General features: G+C 46.8%; 1 long non-coding RNA gene across 1 annotated transcript; it reads left to right on the forward strand.

The window, feature by feature from the left end:
• Window positions 1-1,542: 1,542 nt before the first annotated feature.
• LOC149972469 (uncharacterized) lies at window positions 1,543-15,807 on the forward strand. Its single transcript, XR_016490893.1, has 2 exons — window positions 1,543-1,851; window positions 12,485-15,807. It is a non-coding gene; the product is annotated as an uncharacterized LOC149972469 (long non-coding RNA).
• The last annotated feature ends 229 nt before the right edge of the window (window positions 15,808-16,036 follow it).

Consider the following 16,036-nt stretch of genomic DNA (forward strand, 5'->3'; position numbering starts at 1 on the left):
AGGGAGTACAGTTGTACCCGGGGACAGAGTGGTGCTTGGGAGAAGGTTGATCCCGCAGTCATAGGGTTGGTGCGGCAGAAGCGAAGTGGTCCGGGCCTCACTGAACACCTCCCGGAGGTCCTGGTACTCCGCGGGAATGCTGGAGACATCCGGAGAAACTTCTGAGCCCCCAGGAAGACATCCCGGGGCAGGCTGAGTAGAATGGGCTCCAGCCCAGCAGGCCAGTCAATAAAAGAACTGTGTCACTGGAGCCAAGAGAATCCACAATACCACAGGAACCTGAATAACTTAAACAGCAGGAATTGGATTGTCTCGCTGTGGTTCCCTGACACACGTCGGTTGATGCGGGTGGAATTGTGGGTGACCCAACCCACGGGCGCTCTAACGTCCATGGGAATGGAGAGGGACTGTGTGGGGATGCCCAGCTCGGACAAAAGGGTAGCTTCCATAAAGCTCTCATTGGCCCCAATGTTGATGAGTACCCAGAGAGATTTCAACTGGTTCCCCCACAGATGGCATGAAAGGGGGTGCGAGTAAGGGGAGAGGAAAAGTTTTCAGTTTGGCCCACCAGAGTAGTCGTTCCTACCGGTGAGCCTGGTCTTTTAGTGGACATATGGCCACAAAATGACCAGTAGTCCTGCAATACAGGCAACTCTTCGTGTGAAGCCTGTATTGCCATTCTACTGGGGACAGCCTAGCTCTGCCTAGTTGCATTACCACGGGAAGAGGGGAATTGGCTGACTTCGGCGACTCTCGGGGTAACTCGGGCAGCCTCAGGTTCTCTCAGCAACGGAGCCGTTGAGGACTTCTGGGATGTCTCGGAGGCGAGGTGAAAGCCTTGGGCGGGCGAGTGAAATCTCCTCTCCTTCCTTCACTCCCGTAGTCGCCCATCAATCTGAATGGACAAAGCGATGAGCGAGTCGAGATCTGTCGGTAGATCCCGGGCTGTAAGCTCATCCTTTACTTTCTCCGATACTCTGTGCAGGAAGCATACTGCCAACTGTTGTTGCCCACACTACCGTAGCCCAGGTGAGAGCCCTCCCGGCCATCACTGTGATGAGGTACGCTATATTAGAGTGGTCTGAGGGGAAGGAGAAAGGCTGCAGCTCGATGATGAGGGAACACTGAGCGAGACATGCCTGACAGTTGTCCGACTCTCCATCGAAGCGTCCGTGGGAGGTAAGCGGGGTTCCCCAGGAAATCGGGTGGCTGGGGAGGTGGTGCTGTTAACCTGTTGAGTCTATGGGGGCGCTATTTCATTATTGGATAAAAAAAACGTGCCCGTTTTAAGCGTGATATTTTGTCACGAAAAGATGCTCGACTATGCATATAATTGACAGCTTTGGAAAGAAAACAGTCTAACGTTTCCAAAACTGCAAAGATATTATCTGTGAGTGCCACAGAACTCATGCTACAGGCGAAACCAAGATGAAACTTCAAACAGGAAATGAGCAAAATTTCTGAAGCTCTGTTTTCCAATGTCTCCTTATATGGCTGTGAATGCACCAGGAACGTGCCTGCGCTTTCTGTCGTTTCTTCAAGATGTCTGCAGCATTGTGATGTATTTGTAGGCATATCATTGGAAGATTGGCCATAAGAGACTACATTTTCCAGTGGTCTGCCCGGTGTCCTTTGTCTAAATTGGTGCGTAATCTTCAGTTGCGGTCATTTTCTCCTGGGATTCAGGACAGAAAGCACACTTCCACGAACGATATATCATCGAAGAGATATGTGAAAAACACCTTGAGGATTGGTTCTAAACAACGTTTGCCATGTTTCAGTCGATATTATGGAGTTAATTTGGAAAAAAGTTCGGCGTTTTGATGACTGGATTTTCGTTTTTTTTCAAAGGTAAATGATTTTATTTGAATGCTTTTCTGTTTTTTGTGAAAATGTTGCCTGCTGAATGCTAATGCTAAATGCTACGCTAGCTAGCTACACAAATGATTGTTTTCCTATGGTTGAGAAGCATATTTTGAAAATCTGAGATGACAGTGCTGTTAACAAAAGGCTAAGCTTGAGAGCTAGCATATTTATTTCATTTCATTTGCGATTTTCATGAATAGTTAACGTTGCGTTATGGTAATGAGCTTGAGTCTGTATTCACGATCCCGGATCCAGGATGGCTAAGTGCAACTGGTTAATACCCGGGTTACTGAGTGGCTGGGAATTTAGGCCGCCATGGTAGGCTGCCATCATCATGGTAGGCTACTGTCGTGGTAGGCTGCCTAACAGACATCCTGTGGAATTGCTCCAGCAATGTGTTCAACGCTCGGTCATGGCGTTCGGCCAAGGTCTGGAACCCTTCCATAAGAACACAAAGCAACTCCTTGTGGCTCCTTGGGAGGTGATGGTGTTGCGGAGCTGGTCAGAGTCTGCTGGGTCAGTCATGGCCAGTTCGTACTATCACGTTTCAGGAGTAGACCCAGATGCAGAACGACAAAAGTTTATTACTAGAACAGGGGCTAGGCAAAATGACAGGTCAAGGGCAAAAGGAGGTCAGTAATCCAGATCAGGGTCCATAAGGTACAGAATGGCAGGGTCAGGGCAATAATCCAGGGTGGTGCGACAAGGGTGGTAGGCTTGATGAACAAAACAAACTGGCAACAGACAAACAGAGAACACAGGTATAAATACACTGGGGATAATTGGAAAAATGGGCGACACCTGGACAGGTGCAAGCAAAAAAACAGGTGAAACAGATCAGGGTATGACAGAATGTGAATCTCATTCTCATTTTTTTTAGTGGGCAGGAGATAATGAAGAGGTAACTCGAATTAACTCTGGTTGCTTTTATTATAATTTTTACATTGCAAACAGGGATTTTTTTTATTCTCGCACGTAGAGGTACCCGATCCGGCCAAATAGGTTCCGGAACAAAACAGTTAAAAATGGAGAGGCTTGAATTAAGCACTGGGCCTACCACATGAATGGGCATTCGTAACATTCCATTGCAGGCTGACACTGTAGGCTACACTCCAGTAGTATTTTTTTATTTGATTTATTTCACCTTTATTTAACCAGGTAGGCCAGTTGAGAACAAGTTCCCATTCACAACTATGACCTGGCCAAGATAAAGCAAAGAGGTTTTACGAGGATATGTTTGGCAGCATGAGTGAAGAATGCTTTGTTTTGCGAAATCGGAAGCAGATTCTAGATTTCATTTTGGATTGAAGATGCTTAATATGAGTCTGGAAGGAGAGTTTACAGTCTAATCAGACACCTAGGTATTTGTAGTTTTCCACATATTCTAAGTCAGAACCGTCCAGAGTAGTGATGCTAGGCGGGCGGGCAGGTGCGGGCAGCGATTGGTTGAAGAGCATGCATTTAGTTTTACTTGCATGTAAGAGCAGTTGGAGGCTACGTAAGGAGAGTTATATGGAATTGAAACTCGTCTGGAGGTTAGTTAACACAGTGTCCAAAGAAGGGCCAGAAGTATACAGAATGGTGCCGTCTGCGTAGAGGTGGATCAGAGAATCACCAGCCGCAAAAGCGACATCATTGATGCATACAGAGAAAAGAGTCGGCCCGTGAATTGAACCCTGTGGCACCCACATAGAGACTGCCAGAGGTCTGGAAAACAGGGCCTCTGATTTGACACACTGAACTCTGTCTGAGAAATAGTTGGTGAACCAGGTGAGGCAGTCATTTGAGAAACCAAGGCTGTTGATTCTGCCGATAAGAATGCGGTGATTGACAGAGTCGAAAGCCTTGGCCAGGTCGATATATACGGCTGCACAGTATTAACTTTTGTCGATGGCGGTTATGATATTGTTTGGGACCTTGAGCATGGCGGAGGTGTACCCATGACCAGCTCGGAAACCAGATAGCATAACGGAGAAGGTACGGTGAGATTCGAAATGGTCGGTGGTCTGTTTGTGGCACAGTTGATATCTTTTGGACATATTTTTTTGTTTTGTTTTTTGTTTCTGTCCGGACCGGCGTAGCCACAAGAAGTAGGGATGCTGAGGGTACTGCAGCACTCCCTGAAAAATCTGAATACATCGTTTACATATTTTTTTTACAAAAGTAGTAAACAGGTCTTTACTAGTCCTGTATTCGTGGACCTACAGTGCCTTGCGAAAGTATTCGGCACCCTTGAACTTTGAGACCTTTTGCCAAATTTCAGGCTTCAAACATAAAGATATAAAACTGTATTTTTTTGTGAAGAATCAACAACAAGTGGGACACAATCATGAAGTGGAACGACATTTATTGGATATTTCAAACTTTTTTAACAAATCAAAAACTGAAAAATTGGGCGTGCAAAATTATTCAGCCCCCTTAAGTTAATACTTTGTAGCGCCACCTTTTGCTGCGATGTAAGTCGCAGCTGTAAGTCGCTTGGGGTATGTCTCTATCAGTTTTGCACATCGAGAGACTGAATTTTTTTCCCATTCCTCCTTGCAAAACAGCTCGAGCTCAGTGAGGTTGGATGGAGAGCATTTGTGAACAGCAGTTTTCAGTTCTTTCCACAGATTCTCGATTGGATTCAGGTCTGGACTTTGACTTGGCCATTCTAACACCTGGATATGTTTATTTTTGAACCATTCCATTGTAGATTTTGCTTTATGTTTTGGATCATTGTCTTGTTGGAAGACAAATCTCCGTCCCAGTCTCAGGTCTTTTGCAGACTCCATCAGGTTTTCTTCCAGAATGGTCCTGTATTTGGCTCCACCCATCTTCCCATCAATTTTAACCATCTTCCCTGTCTCTGCTGAAGAAAAGCAGGCCCAAACCATGATGCTGCCACCACCATGTTTGACAGAGGGGATGGTGTGTTCAGGGTGATGAGCTGTGTTGCTTTTACGCCAAACATAACGTTTTGCATTGTTGCCAAAAAGTTCAATTTTGGTTTCATCTGACCAGAGCACCTTCTTTCACATGTTTGGTGTGTCTCCCAGGTGGCTTGTGGCAAACTTTAAACAACACTTTTTATGGATATCTTTAAGAATTGGCTTTCTTCTTGCCACTCTTCCATAAAGGCCAGATTTGTGCAATATACGACTGATTGTTGTCCTATGGACAGAGTCTCCCACCTAAGCTGTAGATCTCTGCAGTTCATCCAGAGTGATCATGGGCCTCTTGGCTGCATCTCTGATCAGTCTTCTCCTTGTATGAGCTGAAAGTTTAGAGGGACGGCCAGGTCTTGGTAGATTTGCAGTGGTCTGACTCCTTCCATTTCAATATTATCGCTTGCACAGTGCTCCTTGGGATGTTTAAAGCTTGGGAAATCTTTTTGTATCCAAATCCGGCTTTAAACTTCTTCACAACAGTATCTCGGACCTGCCTGGTGTGTTCCTTGTTCTTCATGATGCTCTCTGAGCTTTTAACGGACCTCTGAGACTATCACAGTGCAGGTGCATTTATACGGAGACTTGATTACACACAGGTGGATTGTATTTATCATCATTAGTCATTTAGGTCAACATTGGATCATTCAGAGATCCACACTGAACTTCTGGAGAGAGTTTGCTGCACTGAAAGTAAAGGGGCTGAATAATTTTGCACGCTCAATTTTTCAGTTTTTGATTTGTTAAAAAAGTTTAAAATATCCAATAAATGTCGTTCCACTTCATGATTGTGTCCCACTTGTTGTTGATTCTTCACAAAAAAAATACAGTTTTATATCTTTATGTTTGAAGCCTGAAATGTGGAAAAGGTCGCAAAGTTCAAGGGGGCCGAATACTTTCGCAAGGCACTGTATATAGCAGTCTGTAGCGTAGGCAAAAAATAAGCGCCTATAATAACCTCTAGGTGAGATGAAAGGAGCAAAGAGAGGGAGGACATGAAAATAACAAAATAACAAATAACAGATTTACTGTGCCCCCTAACAATTCTCATAGGTTGTTTCATGAACCAGAAAGTGTTCAACCTCTTCCGTCCCCTTTCTCTGTATGGCTAGCCACTGACTACACTTTAGCTAGCAAGTTAGCAGAGCAGTAGATCAAAAAATAATTTGATATTACTTAGCCTAGATAATTGTTTGTATAGTATGCTGACGTCTGCTATTTCAGACCTTATGGCATTTTTCAAGGATGAGCTTAAGAGCACTACAAGGGGAGAAGAGCACTATGTCTGGCCATGTGGAGAAGTGCAAATATAGAGTGCTTGCAGTTGACATACGACGCCTCCTGGCGGCCATGTTGGAAGACCACCGCATTAATTATTTTGTCAACAACAGCTGAGTGGCTCTCCAAACTGCATAATTACAGTGCCTAAAACTAGTTGATTCATCAAAGACGGACACAGTCATTTTCTGTGGAGTGTTTGGCTGCTCGAACATGGAAGATTCCCCGTAATCATGAAACACCATTGGTGATGCCAATGAGAAAAGTGAAGAGACCTTTATGCCCGTCAAAACCTGAACGTCAGACAAAATTAGCTAGATAGCATATAGTCAGTCCACCTATTAGCATGTGTCTCGTGAGTTTCAAGTTTTGGGGAAGGTATTTTTTTCACCACAAAAAAAAACATCTTTATAGCAAAGGATAGCTAAATCTTTTTTAATGTGATAGTAGCTCAAGCCTACTCTACTGACACTGACAATAGATCAATAAAAACAACTTTGTCTTGAAAGCACAAACTACAACAAGATAATGATGGTTATATAAACTTTAGAAACCACGCAAGATACAAAATGGATAAGGCCAAATCCCAACATTACATAGACGCTGTTAATGACAATTTACATCAGCCTGGTAAACTGTGGAAAATGTTGGCTCAAAATCAACCCCATAAGGTAAAAACCGGTAGTATTGGCCTGGATATTGATGATTTTTTTATGCTATGACCAGGAAAAGGTTGCAAATTTGTTTGATCTGTACATGGTAACAGAGGACAACATCTCCAATCTAATATGCTTAATGAGCACAAACAAAGCAACTGGGTTGGATACCCTTCCTGCAAGATTCATAAAGGATAGTGCTTGTGTCACTGCTAAAATGATAATGCATATTGTAAACCTTTCTATTAGTAGTGGTACATTTCCCACTGTTCTCAAAACAGCCCGACTGGTTCTGCTCCACAAGAAGAGCAGTAAAACAAATGTAGGAAACTACAGGTCTGTGTCAATCCTCAGCATTTTATCCCAAGTTGTTGAGAGATTATTTTTTAATCAACTTGAGGGACTCAAGTCGTTGACTTCCGGCGCCGACAGAGATGGCCGCCTCGCTTCGCGTTCCTAGGAAACTATGCAGTTTTTTCTTTTTTTACGTGTTATTTCTTACATTAGTACCCCAGGTCATCTTAGGTTTCATTACATACAGTCGAGAAGAACTACTGAATATAAGATCAGCGTCAACTCACCATCAGTACGACCAATAATATGTTTTTCGCGACGCGGATGTCATGTATTGTCATGTTGTGTCCTGTTCCTGTTCTTTCTCTTCACCCTGTCTCCCTCTGCTGGTCGTATTAGGTTACCTTTTCTTCCCCTCTTTCCCCCAGCTGTTCCTTGTCTTCTCTAACTACCTCGTTCACCCCTTTTCCCACCTGTTCCCTTTTTCCCTCTGATTAGGTCCCTATATCTCTCTCTGTTTCTGCTTCTGTCTTTGTCGGATTCTCGTTTGTGTTACTCATGCCTGAACCAGACTATCGTCGTGTTTGCTGCAACCTTGTCCTGTCCTGTCGGAATCTGCCTGTTCATCTAACCTTGTCCTGTCCTGTCGGAATCTGCCTGTCCATCTGAGCCTACGTGTGTTTCGTCATTAAAGAAACTCTGTTTTGTTAATTCGCTTTTGGGTCCTCATTCACGCACCTGACAGAAGAATCCGACCAAGAATGGACCCAGCGACTTCGGATCCTCTCCACTCAGCCGTCGAGATCCAGGGAGCGATGCTAGGCAGACACGAGCAGGAATTGTCTGCTGCTCGACATGCCGTTGAGACCCTGGCCACCCAAGTCTCCAACCTCACAGAACAGGTTCACCATCTCCGCCTCGATCCACCGGCCACTTCCAGGGCTTTCGAATCTCCGGAGCCCAGAATCAATAACCCGCCGTGTTACTCTGGGGAGCCCACTGAATGCCGCTCGTTCCTCACCCAGTGTGATATTGTGTTTTCTCTCCAGCCCAACACTTACTCCAGGAGCACTGCTCGTATCGCCTACGTCATATCTCTCCTTACTGGACGGGCTCGTGAGTGGGGCACGGCAATCTGGGAGGCAAGGGCTGAGTGTACTAACCAGTATCAGGACTTTAAGGAGGAGATGATACGGGTTTTTGATCGATCTGTTTTTGGGGAGGAGGCTTCCAGGGTCCTGTCTTCCCTATGTCAAGGTAATCGATCCATAACAGACTACTCTATTGAGTTTCGCACTCTTGCTGCCTCCAGTGGCTGGAACGAGCCGGCTTTGCTCGCTCGTTTTCTGGAGGGTCTCCGCGCAGAGGTAAAGGATGAGATTCTCTCCCGGGAGGTTCCTTCCAGCGTGGATTCCTTGATTGAACTCGCTATTCGCATTGAGCGACGGGTTGATCTTCGTCACCGAGCTCGTGGAAAGGAGCTCGCGTTCTCCGTTGCCCCCCTCTCCGCATCACTACCATCTTCCTCTGCCGGCTCGGGTGCTGAGCCTATGCAGCTGGGAGGTATCCGCATCTCGACTAAAGAGAGGGAACGGAGAATCACCAACCGCCTCTGTCTCTATTGCGGTTCCGCTGGTCATTTTGTCACTTCATGTCCAGTAAAAGCCAGAGCTCATCAGTAAGCGGAGGGCTACTGGTGAGCGCTACTACTCCTGTCTCTCCTTCAAGATCCTGCACTACCTTGTCGGTCCATCTACGCTGGACCGGTTCGTCAGCTTCCTGCAGTGCCTTGATAGACTCTGGGGCGGAGGGCTGTTTTATGGACGAGACCTGGGCTCGGGAACATGACATTCCTCTCAGACAGTTAAGGGAGCCCACGGCCTTGTTCGCCTTGGATGGTAGTCCTCTCCCCAGGATTCAGCGTGAGACGCTACCTTTAACCCTCACTGTCTCTGGTAATCATAGCGAAACCATTTCTTTTTTAATTTTTCGTTCACCTTTTACACCTGTTGTTTTGGGCCATCCCTGGCTAGTTTGTCATAATCCTTCTATTAATTGGTCTAGTAATTCTATCCTCTCCTGGAACGTCTCTTGTCATGTGAAATGTTTAATGTCTGCTGTCCCTCCTGTTTCCTCTGTCTCTTCTTCACAGGAGGAGCCTGGTGATTTGACAGGGGTGCCGGAGGAATATCACGATCTGCGCACGGTGTTCAGTCGGTCCAGGGCCACCTCTCTTCCTCCACACCGGTCGTATGATTGTAGTATTGATCTCCTTCCGGGAACCACTCCCCCCCGGGGTAGACTATACTCTCTGTCGGCTCCCGAACGTAAGGCTCTCGAAGATTATTTGTCTGTAGCTCTTGCCGCCGGTACCATAGTCCCCTCCTCCTCTCCCGCCGGAGCGGGGGTTTTTTTTGTTAAGAAGAAGGACGGGTCCCTGCGCCCCTGCATAGATTATCGAGGGCTGAATGACATAACAGTGAAGAATCGTTATCCGCTTCCTCTTATGTCTTCAGCCTTCGAGATCCTGCAGGGAGCCAGGTTTTTCACTAAGTTGGACCTTCGTAACGCTTACCATCTCGTGCGCATCAGGGAGGGGGACGAGTGGAAGACGGCGTTTAACACTCCGTTAGGGCACTTTGAATACCGGGTTCTTCCTTTCGGCCTCGCTAACGCTCCAGCTGTCTTTCAGGCATTAGTCAATGATGTCCTGAGAGACATGCTGAACATCTTTGTTTTCGTTTACCTTGACGATATCCTGATTTTTTCACCGTCACTCCAGATTCATGTTCAGCACGTTCGACGTGTCCTCCAGCGCCTTTTAGAGAATTGTCTTTTTGTGAAGGCTGAGAAGTGCACTTTTCATGCCTCCTCCGTCACATTTCTCGGTTCTGTTATTTCCACTGAAGGCATTAAGATGGATCCCGCTAAGGTCCAAGCTGTCATTGATTGGCCCGTCCCTAAGTCACGCGTCGAGCTGCAGCGCTTTCTCGGCTTCGCGAACTTCTATCGTCGTTTCATCCGTAATTTCGGTCAGGTGGCAGCTCCTCTCACAGCCCTTACTTCTGTCAAGACGTGCTTTAAGTGGTCCGTTTCCGCCCAGGGAGCTTTTGATCTCCTCAAGAATCGTTTTACATCCGCACCTATCCTTGTTACACCTGACGTCTCTAGACAGTTCGTTGTCGAGGTTGACGCGTCAGAGGTGGGCGTGGGAGCCATTCTTTCTCAGCGCTCCCTCTCTGACGACAAGGTCCACCCTTGCGCGTATTTTTCTCATCGCCTGTCGCCGTCGGAACTTAACTATGATGTGGGAAACCGCGAACTGCTCGCCATCCGCTTAGCCCTAGGCGAATGGCGACAGTGGTTGGAGGGGGCGACCGTTCCGTTTGTCGTTTGGACTGACCATAGGAACCTTGAGTACATACGTTCTGCCAAACGACTTAATGCGCGTCAGGCGCGCTGGGCGCTGTTTTTCGCTCGTTTCGAGTTCGTGATTTCTTATCGTCCGGGCTCTAAGAACACCAAGCCTGATGCTTTATCTCGTCTCTTCAGTTCTTCAGTAGCCTCCACTGACCCCGAGGGGATTCTCCCTGAGGGGCGTGTTGTCGGGTTGACTGTCTGGGGAATTGAGAGGCAGGTAAAGCAAGCACTCACTCACACTCCGTCGCCGCGCGCTTGTCCTAGGAACCTTCTTTTCGTTCCCGTTCCTACTCGTCTGGCCGTTCTTCAGTGGGCTCACTCTGCCAAGTTAGCCGGCCACCCTGGCGTTCGGGGTACGCTTGCTTCCATTCGCCAGCGTTTTTGGTGGCCCACCCGGGAGCATGACACGCGTCGTTTCGTGGCTGCTTGTTCGGTCTGCGCGCAGACTAAGTCCGGTAACTCCCCTCCTGCCGGCCGTCTCAGGCCGCTTCCCATTCCCTCTCGACCGTGGTCTCACATCGCCTTAGATTTTGTCACCGGACTGCCTTCGTCAGCGGGGAAGACTGTTATTCTTACGGTTGTCGATAGGTTCTCTAAGGCGGCTCATTTTATTCCCCTTGCTAAGCTTCCTTCTGCTAAAGAGACGGCACAAATCATCATCGAGAATGTTTTCAGAATTCATGGCCTTCCGTCAGACGTCGTTTCGGACAGAGGTCCGCAATTCACGTCTCAATTTTGGAGGGAGTTTTGCCGTTTGATTGGGGCTTCCGTCAGTCTCTCTTCCGGCTTTCACCCCCAGTCTAACGGTCAAGCAGAACGGGCCAATCAGACTATTGGTCGCATCTTACGCAGTCTTTCTTTTCGCAACCCTGCGTCTTGGTCAGAACAGCTCCCCTGGGCAGAATACGCCCACAACTCGCTTCCTTCGTCTGCGACCGGGCTATCTCCTTTTCAGAGTAGCCTCGGGTACCAGCCTCCGCTGTTCTCATCTCAGTTCGCCGAGTCCAGCGTCCCCTCCGCTCAGGCTTTTGTCCAACGTTGCGAGCGCACCTGGAAGAGGGTCAGGTCTGCACTTTGCCGTTATAGGGCGCAGACTGTGAGAGCTGCTAATAAACGTAGAACTAAGAGTCCTAGATATTGTCGCGGTCAGAGAGTTTGGCTCTCCACTCAGAACCTTCCCCTTAAGACAGCTTCTCGCAAGTTGACCCCGCGGTTCATTGGTCCGTTCCGTATTTCTCAGATCATTAATCCTGTCGCAGTGCGACTTCTTCTTCCGCGATATCTTCGTCGCGTCCACCCGGTCTTCCATGTCTCCTGTGTTAAGCCCGTTCTTCGCGCCCCCGCTCGTCTTCCCCCCCCCCCCCCCCATCCTTGTCGAGGGCGCACCTATCTACAGGGTCCGTAAGATTTTGGACATGCGTCCTCGGGGCCGTGGTCACCAGTACCTAGTGGATTGGGAGGGGTACGGTCCTGAGGAGAGGAGTTGGGTTCCCTCTCGGGACGTGCTGGACCGTTCGCTGATCGATGATTTCCTCCGTTGCCGCCAGGTTTCCTCCTCGAGTGCGCCAGGAGGCGCTCGGTGAGTGGGGGGGTACTGTCATGTATTGTCATGTTGTGTCCTGTTCCTGTTCTTTCTCTTCACCCTGTCTCCCTCTGCTGGTCGTATTAGGTTACCTTTTCTTCCCCTCTTTCCCCCAGCTGTTCCTTGTCTTCTCTAACTACCTCGTTCACCCCTTTTCCCACCTGTTCCCTTTTTCCCTCTGATTAGGTCCCTATATCTCTCTCTGTTTCTGCTTCTGTCTTTGTCGGATTCTCGTTTGTGTTACTCATGCCTGAACCAGACTATCGTCGTGTTTGCTGCAACCTTGTCCTGTCCTGTCGGAATCTGCCTGTTCATCTAACCTTGTCCTGTCCTGTCGGAATCTGCCTGTCCATCTGAGCCTACGTGTGTTTCGTCATTAAAGAAACTCTGTTTTGTTAATTCGCTTTTGGGTCCTCATTCACGCACCTGACAGCGGATCCTGTGTTCTGCCTTACAAACAGGACAACGGAGTGGATTCCATGCAGCGACCCAAAAAAACGACTCCGAAAGAGAGGGAAACGAGGCGGTCTTCTGGTCAGACTCCGGAGACGGGCACACCGTGCACCACTCCCTAGCATTCTTCTTGCCAATGTCCAGTCTCTTGACAACAAGGTTGATGAAATCCGAGCAAGGGTAGCATTCCAGAGGGACATCAGAGACTGTAACGTCCTTTGCTTCACTGAAACATGGCTCACTGGAGAGACTCTATCCGAAGCGGTGCAGCCAACGGGTTTCTCCACGCATCGCGTTGACAGAAACAAACATCTTTCTGGTAAGAAGAGGGGCGGGGGCGTATGCCTCATGGCCAACGTGACATGGTGTGATGAAAGAAACATACAGGAACTCAAATCCTTCTGTTCACCTGATTTAGAATTCCTCACAATCAAATGTAGACCGCATTATCTACCAAGAGAATTATCTTCGATTATAATCACAGCCGTATATATCCCCCCCCAAGCAGACACATCGATGGCTCTGAACGAACTTTATTTAACTCTCTGCAAACTGAAAACGATTTATCCGGAGGCTGCATTCATTGTAGCTGGGGATTTTAACAAGGCTAATCTGAAAACAAGACTCCCTAAATTTTATCAGCATATCGATTGCGCAACCAGGGGTGGAAAGACCTTGGATCATTGTTACTCTAACTTCCGCGACGCATATAAGGCCCTGCCCCGCCCCCCTTTCGGAAAAGCTGACCACGACTCCATTTTGTTGATTCCTGCCTACAGACAGAAACTAAAACAAGAGGCTCCCACGCTGAGGTCTGTCCAACGCTGGTCCGACCAAGCTGACTCCACACTCCAAGACTGCTTCCATCACGTGGACTGGGAGATGTTTCGTATTGCGTCAGATAACAACATTGACGAATACGCTGATTCGGTGTGCGAGTTCATTAGAACGTGCGTTGAAGATGTCGTTCCCATAGCAACGATTAAAACATTCCCTAACCAGAAACCGTGGATTGATGGCAGCATTCGTGTGAAACTGAAAGCGCGAACCACTGCTTTTAATCAGGGCAAGGTGTCTGGTAACATGACCGAGTACAAACAGTGCAGCTATTCCCTCCGCAAGGCTATCAAACAAGCTAAGCGCTAGCACAGAGACAAAGTAGAATCTCAATTCAACGGCTCAGACACAAGAGGCATGTGGCAGGGTCTACAGTCAATCACGGACTACAGGAAGAAATCCAGCCCAGTCACGGACCAGGATGTCTTGCTCCCAGGCAGACTAAATAACTTTTTTGCCCGCTTTGAGGACAACACAGTGCCACTGACACGGCCTGCAACGAAAACATGCGGTCTCTCCTTCACTGCAGCCGAGGTGAGTAAGACATTTAAACGTGTTAACCCTCGCAAGGCTGCAGGCCCAGACGGCATCCCCAGCCGCGCCCTCAGAGCATGCGCAGACCAGCTGGCCGGTGTGTTTACGGACATATTCAATCAATCCCTATACCAGTCTGCTGTTCCCACATGCTTCAAGAGGGCCACCATTGTTCCTGTTCCCAAGAAACTGCACCGCCCTCAACCGTAAGGCTCTCCAGAGGGTAGTGAGGTCTGCACAACGCATCACCGGGGGCAAACTACCTGCCCTCCAGGACACCTACACCACCCATGTCACAGGAAGGCCATAAAGATCATCAAGGACATCAACCACCCGAGCCACTGCCTGTTCACCCCGCTATCATCCAGAAGGCGAGGTCAGTACAGGTGCATCAAAGCTGGGACCGAGAGACTGAAAAACAGCTTCTATCTCAAGGCCATCAGACTGTTAAACAGCCACCACTAACACTGAGTGGCTGCTGCCAACACACTGACACTGACTCAACTCCAGCCACTTTAATAATGGGAATTGATGGGAAATTATGTAAATATATCACTAGCCACTTTAAACAATGCTACCTTATATAATGTTACTTACCCTACATTATTCATCTCATATGCATACGTATATACTGTACTCTATATCATCGACTGTATCCTTATGTAATACATGTATCACTAGCCACTTTAAACTATGCCACTTTGTTTACATACTCATCTCATTTGTACATACTGTACTCGATACCATCTACTGTATCTTGCCTATGCTGCTCTGTACCATCACTCATTCATATATCATTATGTACATATTCTTTATCCCCTTACACTGTGTACAAGACAGTAGTTTTGGAATTGTTAGTTAGATTACTTGTTATTACTGCATTGTCGGAACTAGAAGCACAAGCATTTCGCTACACTCGCATTAACATCTGCTAACCATGTGTATGTGACAAATAAAATTTGATTTGATTTGATTTGATTTGGATACCTTCTCGAGCACAAACCTCTTTATGAACTCCAATCTGGCTTTAGAACAGCTCATTCCACCGATACTTGTCGTGTCCACCTTTTTGACTACATCAAGCAGGAAGGTGAAAAGGGGAATTATACAGCTATGGTCATGTTTGCTTTCTGCTAGTTAAAAAAAGGTTTTAAAAATAAGTTAGACTTGCAGAAAGCTTTTGAAACTGTGGACCATGATATTCTCCTGATGAAACTGAAATGCAAACTGAAATGATATAGCAGTGAATTGGTTTATCTGACCAACAGAACACAAGTATGTAACGTTGGTGATGTTCTGTCAGAAGCCAAAGAAATATCCTATGGAGTTCCGCAGGGATACATTTAAGGGTCTCTTTTGTATATGTTAATGATATGCCAGATACAGTAAAGTGCAAACTCCTGCTTTATGCTGATGACACAGCCATATTCTGGTATCAGAGAAGGATATAGTTTACATAGCGGAGACCCTGAGTAAGGAATTGCAGATTTTGTTAGCGATTGGTTAAATGACAACAAATTGTCACTACATTTTTGGAAAAACTTAATCGATTTTGTTTGGAAACAAATGTGGATTGCTTAGGGCTGACAAGATAAAGGCAAACTGTTCAGGCAAGGAGATTGAATCTAAAACAAGTGTTACTTATCTTGGTGTGTCCCTTGATAAATCCTTTTCTTGAGACATGATTACTGTTAAAATTATTTCTGAAATGGCGAACAAATTGAAATGTTTATATTGTAACACTAACTATTTTAACATCAAAGTTAAGATGAGGCGGCAGGTAGACTAGTGGTTAGAGCAATTAAGATTTCTAGATCGAATCCCTGAGCTGACAAAAAAACTGTCATTCTGCCACTGAACGAGGCAGTTAGACAACTGTTCCTAGGCTGTCATTGTAAATGAGAATTTGTTCTTAACTGACTTGCCTAGTTAAATAAATAAAAATAACTGCTTGACTCAACCTTGATTCAGTGTCATTTTTATTATGCCTGCTCTGCTTGGTATAGAGGGATATCAAAAATGCTGAAAAAGAGAATGCAGGTCATGCAAAATAATGGTATCAGGTATATGCTGAACACTAGGACCCACATGGGGGTACAGGAGTTCTGTGAGGTGGGCTTGTTGCCTTGAGTTCAGAATTGTCCATAGTGTTCCGACTATCTCACCCTCACAGTACTGGACAATGTTAT

The sequence above is a fragment of the Oncorhynchus mykiss genome, chromosome 23 (genome assembly GCF_057628025.1).
Source record: "Oncorhynchus mykiss isolate SJ-2025 chromosome 23, ASM5762802v1, whole genome shotgun sequence".
In the NCBI taxonomy this organism is placed as follows: Eukaryota; Metazoa; Chordata; class Actinopteri; order Salmoniformes; family Salmonidae; genus Oncorhynchus; species Oncorhynchus mykiss.